At 41.8% G+C, this 7,646-nt stretch overlaps 1 protein-coding gene across 3 annotated transcripts in view; it reads right to left on the reverse strand.

Annotated features, from left to right (window-relative positions):
• The window catches only part of Rhobtb1 (Rho-related BTB domain containing 1), a 128,986-nt gene extending 121,340 nt beyond the window's left edge, over positions 1–7,646 (reverse strand). For 2 of the 3 annotated variants that reach the window (XM_063279165.1, XM_039098733.2), the window contains exons 1-2: positions 7,440–7,619; positions 3,525–3,618 (exon numbers count right to left, since the gene is read on the reverse strand). The gene's annotated coding sequence lies outside the window, so the exon portion shown is untranslated. Of the gene's footprint in view, positions 1–3,524; positions 3,619–7,439 lie in introns of all 3 variants that reach the window. The other variant, XM_039098734.2, reaches the window with a different exon arrangement.

The raw sequence follows: 7,646 nt of genomic DNA on the forward strand, positions 1-7,646 counted from the left end.
TAGTTGTTGTGAACAGAGCAGGAACCTTGGTCTGTGTAATGTAGAGAGAGTGCGTACTGAGTACTAGATTGTATCCTTCCCAGCTGTTTCCTGCTTGTGATGCCCTGTGGCCAGCCGCTTCAAGCTCCCACTCTCCTTAGTAGACCACCAGCATGGGCTGTACCTTGAACTGTCAGTCAAATTAAAGCCTCCCTCCCTTAACCTGTTTTTCACAGGATGTAGTTTTATAGCAACAGGAAAAAAAAAATAAGGGTGACTTATATATCCCTTTTGATTTGCATATATTCCTAGGTTGGAGTTTGAACCCAAATACGTCCGGATTCTGCTTTGTATGTCTTCCTCGCAAAGAGGACTACATCTAGGTACCTTGTAGCAAGCCTAGGCACACACTGAACTAGACAGGTATCTGATAGCTGCCTAGAGATAGCCTTGTTAGGCATTGTTTCCCAGGGCATTCAAAGCTGTTTTCCTCTTAGTGTTCATTTCTAGCCTCTCACACTCCGAGTGCTGCTCCTGGGCACCTTGCAGACCCTGCCTCAATCCCACGTGCTATTTCCCCTGCTTAAGCAATTCTACTCTCGTCCCTTAAGTATGTCTTTCAAGATTCCATGTGAGGGTGGACAGAACCATTTCTGTAGTGTAAACTGATTATGGGACCTATCTCTCAATTTCTCAGTCAAATATTCAGGAGCTCTCTGGAAACTCTACCCTTTAAAATGCCCCCAACTATTAGAGCTCACCTTTCAGCACTAGAATTAGAAGAATTTGGCTCCACATTTTTATGTCTCTAAACCAGGTAGATAAGATTGGTCTGCTAAATGCACCTTTTATGAATCGTGAAGGAAGGTGGGGTGGGAAGGTTGTAAGAGTCGGAGGGTAGGGAGGAACAGAGAAGAGACAGGTCTTCTGGACATGCTAGTGCTGTGGGGCAGTCACCAGAGGAGACGGCTACGACATGAGTTTAAGACAATAGAAAGTGTTAGCTGGGAGACTATGCTTGGTGAGGCACTGATCCTTTCCCAGGGCGAGCTTTTAAGCACAAAATCACGTTCTGGGTTGACATATTTTGGTTAACAAGGGGTGGAAACCAAAAGGCAAGGTTAGTACATTTAGAGACTTCTTCAGAATTATGGACTTTGATGGATTAGGCCTTTGTTGTCCTTTTGGCAGATGGTGCTGTCTACTCACTGAGTTCTACGGCCCGAATGGGACTTCCATCATGGCGTCAGTTGTGCTACAGTCTGAGGTTCTGTTACAACAGGATAGCTGCAATCCATGAGTTCACAGCAGCTGTGACTACCTGCCCACCATCAAACCAGTCAGCAAGGGGCTGGGAAGGCTCACAAGGGCTTCCCCACCTCTGGCTGAGAGAGTTCATGGCTTCTAGGGGGAGGGAGAGTCAGTTTTCTTTAAGGGTGTGGCCCCAAGTAGGTCAACCATGGAGATGGCTCCATGCCCAGGAGTATATGGGCAGTACAAGTCGTACTCAGTGGGTTATTTTATTTTTAAAGAAGGTTGAGGTTGAGGTAAGGGTCTAAATATATCCATTCTAGTGTTGTGGGCTTCCTTATTAATAATAATAATATTATTATTTTAAATCTAAAGTCCCCATTTGCTAAACCTCTGCATCCCTCCCTACCTCTCTCCTGTCTCTTTCCTCTACATATGAGTCTACAGAATTAAAAATAAGTACATGAAGTTGGGAACGGGGGGCAGGGGCGGAGTGGGCTGTTGTGGGGAGGGGAGGTTGGAGATGATTGAAATACATTTTAAGCACGTGTGAGATTTGCAAAGAATTCATCAAACTCTTTTGTACCCTGAGAGCTTACCTAAAATCCTGAAGGCATAGTGGCAGTTAAAAATAGAATTGCATAGTCAAAGCAGGGGAAAGAAACACCCAGAATAAATGGAACTTATTGAAACATTAGGAATTAGACACGTGTTCAGCATGCGTATACTTTCCATCACAGAGAGAACGTTTCACATAGTAACGTTTAATAGGTTGACTTTTCTAAAATACAGGGGCATTTGAGTTAGCAACTTTTATGTACATAGCTGTTCTGAGACGCCTTTTAAAAGCAAAGGCCAGCGCCTTAATGAGAGGCATTATGACACGGGTCTATTTGAATTTGGCTTATGAAAAATGGCTGGAAAATTGAAAGTCTGCATACGCTGCAAATGGATTTAATGAATGGAAACCCCAAAAACGGAATGTCTTTAAATGAGCAATTGCTTAGGGGATTAATAGTGTAAACAGGATCCTGACTCATTAGCGCAAGTTCCCCTCCCCCTAGTCAGAGATGTAGGGGCAAACAACTGCCTACCTACGCTTTAAGTTATGTATGCACACGTGGTGACATATAGTGACTATGGTCCCAGCACACTTAAAACCTTTCAATAATTTGTTCACAGGCTTAGCTTATGTTTACTTTTGCTTTGCAAGTGCTGTATTTATGGGCAGATAAGATATGGTGCTTTAAACGTGCCATTTCAGCCTTATGTACAATTTTTAGACACAGAATAAACCATTTTTCAGGGAACCTTGGCCCTTTCCAAGCTCTTCCATACATCCAATCTATATGCTAATACCAGAGTAGTCACATGGCTTATTATTAAGGGTTCCCTTAAGGACTTCTACTTTGTAATGTTTTGTTGAAGTTACTCTGTGTAGTTAGTGGTAATAAAAGCCACATTTGTCTAAGAGTTATCTGTAACTCAGCCCTCACATACATTCAGGTACGTGCTCTTCCCCAAGCCTGGAATAACTGAAATGCTTACACTATTCATAGCTACACACAGAAGGCATTTCTGTAAAATATGCATCGGAACATTAAATATAGAAATAAAAATAAAACACATTGTGGACTGAAATTAACACAGGAGTTTGTGGGTAGGCAAGGCAGAGTCAGTCTGGGAAGAAGAAGAAAAAAAATCCATCAACATTGTCCTTTTTCTCCAAAAGCTGATTTCTCCTGTTCACGCTGACCTTTGGCCTAGCCACTTGCAGAGTGATCATGAATTTCTGAGTTGAAAGCAGACCAGTGCTGGGGCCAAGAGGGGTGTAGATACTCCACGTGGGACATCTGGGAAGAACAGGAGCGCTACTGAACAGCAATCTGTCCATTTCTAAATCTTTCTTGTATGCGGCCATGATGTTTCAGGGACCACATGTCAGTTTTGTGCACAAAACTCTACTTGTATATAAAATATGCAGGGAAGACTCATGTTATTTTCATGATTCCAACTCCTATGTAGGTCAAGATGACTCAAATTCTAGATCAGAGGAAACATGTTCAACTACAATTTATAAAACCCATGATGTAATGTTTAAAAATGGAGTGTTCTTATTTCCTTTTTTTTTGTGAAAATGCAAAAACCCTTAAGATGAGTCTTGTTGTTATTCATACAGTGTGCCATCTTTACGCAAAGCAACATTTCTACATTTAAAAAAAAATATATATATATAAATACACACACACACTTTGGAGTGCAACGCTAATTTGGTCACACAAATTAGTACTTACCATGCAAACGGGAAAAATAAGCTTCAATTCCATTTTCATTACTGAAGATAGCCTGGTGAAGTGTATGCTTCTAGATGCCTCTTTGTTGTAAAACCTAGGAAGGAGTTGGAAGCATGAGACACATAGTGAAGAGAAGTTGCCAAAAAGTATTTGTTCCATATAGCAGTGATTATTCTTCATCAGGACAAGAAATGCTTAGCTAGGACATATCATTTGGAAATCTCCCAAAAAATTAGAACAAAAGGGGCTGAAAGCTGGACCTAGGGAAAGGGTCCACCTTTGGAAGCAGGATGCCAGAGTGAACCTTCCTCGAGGGTTTATTATTATTATTATTATTATTATTATTATTATTATTACTACTATTATTAATCATGTAGTCTGGGCTGCCCTCAATTATTTTTCTTTAAATCATGTAACCTGGGCTTGCCTCAACACTTGTTACATAGCTAAGGATGACCTTGAATATCAGCTCCCATGCATCTATATCCCCAGTGCTAGGACTACAGGCAAGCATCAGTAACATGCCTGGTTTTATACAGTTCTGGGGGTGGGACTCAGGGCTTTGTGCATGCTAGGCCAGTCTGTGCCAACTGAGTATGATCCCTGTTCCCATGATCTTAGCTACTTGGTAGGATTGTTCTGATGATCCAGTGAGGTAAGGAGTGGAGAGATAATCCTATTAAAACAACAGGTGTTGCACTCAGCTAAGATTGAACTAAACTGACCTTCTAATTTTCATCGATGGCTAGATGCAGGCCCTGTCACACCTGTACAGTAAGCTGATGCACAAACAGACTACACGCATACCTAACAGTACCTTTTGCAGGTCTAGCTGGTTACGGCCATCGGCCCTCCTGCCAAACAGACAAAATATGATCATGTAAGGCAAGCGCCAACTGCAGCCAATCAGGTGGCTTTGGGTTGTCACTCTCTTTTCTCTGGTTATAACATTATCTATTTGGAAGAATGGAATCTTCTGGACATACTTGTCTCAGAGTATTGTCAAGTTAGACATTTCTTTTTACTTTTCATTCTCTCTCTCTCTCTCTCTCTCTCTCTCTCTCTCTCTCTCTCTTATGTGTGTGTAGTGCTGGGATAAACAAGGATAAATTAAACTATTAGACTCAACTGATCTCAGCTTTTTAAAGAAAAAACAAACCAAAAACCAAAAACCAAAACCAAAAACCCAATAAAAACAAGGTACTTAGTATGTTTGTATCCTGACACATTTTACCTTAAGGATTTGATGTGGTTTCCAAAAATTGAATCAATTAAGATCTGAATAAAAATCAGAAAACAACATTGAGAATAAAAAAGAATGCGCATGCACACACTCAAGTATATGACACACATGCACACACATACATTCATGCTCACATACATGTGCATACAGGCATATAAGCACATGTACACGTATACACAGATGTATGCACAGACATGCTCAAGTGCAGACACATATACATTTGCACACATGCAATGTACACATGTTCACACACATGTACACACGTGCATACACAGGCATACACATGCACACACTCAAGTCTATACACACATACATGCATATATATACACACGTGCTCATACACATGCATACAACATCACACACACACACACACACACACACACACACACACACACACACACTGGTCAACCCAGTCAAAGAAGAATTTGTATTTGAATTTCTTAGTACTTTGGGAAAAAAAAGGCCATAAATTTTTAATATCCTCAGAAGAAACCATGTTACCTTATCACACTCTAGAGAAAGCAACTATTTCATCCTTCTGGCATGAAATCCATTCCTAGAGACTTTTCATGTGCAACCGCACAAAAACGTTGAGATAAAATGGACTATTTATACACAGGAATGGCTATATGGAAATTGAAACACAAAATAGCACTTTTCTATGGAGTTGGTGATTATTTCTATGAAAAGAGTGTTATTCCTAAAGATGAACTTGACGCCTGGCTTGGCAGCATCACAAATATACTTAGAAATATTCAATTAGCAAATCATTCGTGTCTTTCAACTGTGTGTGTGTGTGTGTGTGTGTGTGTGTGTGTGTGTGTGTGAGAGAGAGAGAGAGAGAGAGAGAGAGAGAGAGAGAGAGAGAGAGACACGGAGGCCAAAGGATGACTTTGGCTGTGGTTTCTCAGGGGTCATCCATCTTGTTTCTTTGAGACATGGTCTCTCTCTGACCTGGAGCTCACCAAGCTTGGCTGGCTGGCCAGAAGGTGAGCCCTAGGGATTTTCTTGTCTCTACGTCTTTAATGTTGGGTGACAAGCACATGGCAACACAGCTAGCTTTTCATGAGCATTCATTCTTTGCCCAAACACTTACCAACTGCACTCTGTCCTCAGCCCCACAAAGACTACTCCCTTTATGAAATCCCTGTCTCAGCACTGAGGAGAGTCTGTTGGGGACTCTAGGTCAGTCACTGCTCATTAATAAACAGAGCATTGAACTGGAAAGATGAATCGGGGGTGCTCTGAGAGAGTTCCTACAGCTGTACAGCCCAGGGAAGATCTGTTCCCCAACCCCATATGTTGGGTTCTCCTGGCTTCTGTGGAACCTCCACGGCCTGTCTATCAGAAAACTCACCTAACTCTCATCATCTGGCTTCTTCCTATTTCCCTTCCCGACAGCAGCAGGGGCTGTAGAGAGGCTATCCACCTGGCAGCCATTTTATTCAAATCAAGAATCATTGATATCTTTACTGAGGCCAGATCCTCATCTTCACCCTCTCCTGAGTTTACTTGTCTGTCCGCACCTAAATCAGTGGAATTATCACTCTCTCCAGCTCAAAAAGGCTGTGGTTTTTTGTTTTTTGTTTTTGTTTTTGTTTTTTTTTTTGTTTTTTTTTTTTTTTTTTTTTTTTTTTTTTTTTTTTTTTTTTTGGTTCTTTTTTTCGGAGCTGGGGACCGAACCCGGGGCCTTGCGCTTCCTAGGTAAGCGCTCTACTTGTTTTTTTTTTAACTCTTTATTCCAGGCTGGTACCTCCTCACTTCCCATGAGTCAAAACTGGAGATGGCTGCTCTGTAGATAAAGGCTTGGTTCCCTATTTAACATTCAAGGGTCCCCGGTTTTGCTTGGGATGGTTCTAACCCAGCAAAGTCTTTGCTCTCAGGAAGTTTATATGCCACCTGGGGACACCCTCCGGATTCACATATCCAACCTTCATGTGGGTCACAGTCTCCTTAAGCATGGTGGGCACTATATAGCAATTCCAGGATTTTTTTTCTTTTCTTTTCTTTTTTTCTTTCTTTCTTTCTTTCTTTCTTTCTTTCTTTCTTTTTTTTTTTTTTTTTTTTCCGGAGCTGGGGACAGAACCCAGGGCCTTCCGCTTGCTAGGCAAGTGCTCTACCACTGAGCTAAATCCCCAACCCCAATTCCAGGATATTTAAAAGCATCATTGCAGACTGAAGACATGGGTCAGGATGCTTTAGAACATATGTTTAGTAACTGTAAGACTGTCCAAGTTTGTTAGAGAAAAAGAATGAGAATTTAAAAAAAATACAACCAAACAAAATAAAAGATACTTTTTGGGGGGGGGGGATGGATATTATCTTATTTCCCTCTGTTATAAATACAAACTGATTTTGACCTTTACATAGAAGTCAAGTTAAAAGCGTACGTATGAGGAAAAGTGCCCAGCTCGGAAAATCAGATCGCAAAGTACATTCGAGATTATCTTGTAAATGTATCTTATGGACCAAGATGCTTATGATAGAACTCCCACAAGGAACTGAAAGATCTCTTCCTGGTTCTTGGCCCTAAGGACTGGCAAGAGTAAGACAGCACGCTGTTCATTGACCAAACCAACGCAGCAGACCTTTCAGGCTCCCTTCCCTCCCTCCTACCCACCCCACCACCACTTTCCCTTCTCATCCCAAACAGAGATAATCACAGGGCTCACCTTCATTTTCTCACCTCCCATTGTCTGGCTTCAGTTTAACAGTTTAACATGGTCAAGGTGCTGAGACAGTGACCTTCACTGCAAATTCTCTCTGGGAGGGATCAAAAGGCCAAGTGACATCAGGGGTGGGGAGGGAAACAGGCTGTGGCTCGCTCCAAGAGGTCTCTGAGCACAAGTGCTTCCACTCTCCAGCCTGTGGGTTCCTGC

The sequence above is a fragment of the Rattus norvegicus genome, chromosome 20, assembly GCF_036323735.1.
Source record: "Rattus norvegicus strain BN/NHsdMcwi chromosome 20, GRCr8, whole genome shotgun sequence".
Classification (NCBI taxonomy): Eukaryota; Metazoa; Chordata; class Mammalia; order Rodentia; family Muridae; genus Rattus; species Rattus norvegicus.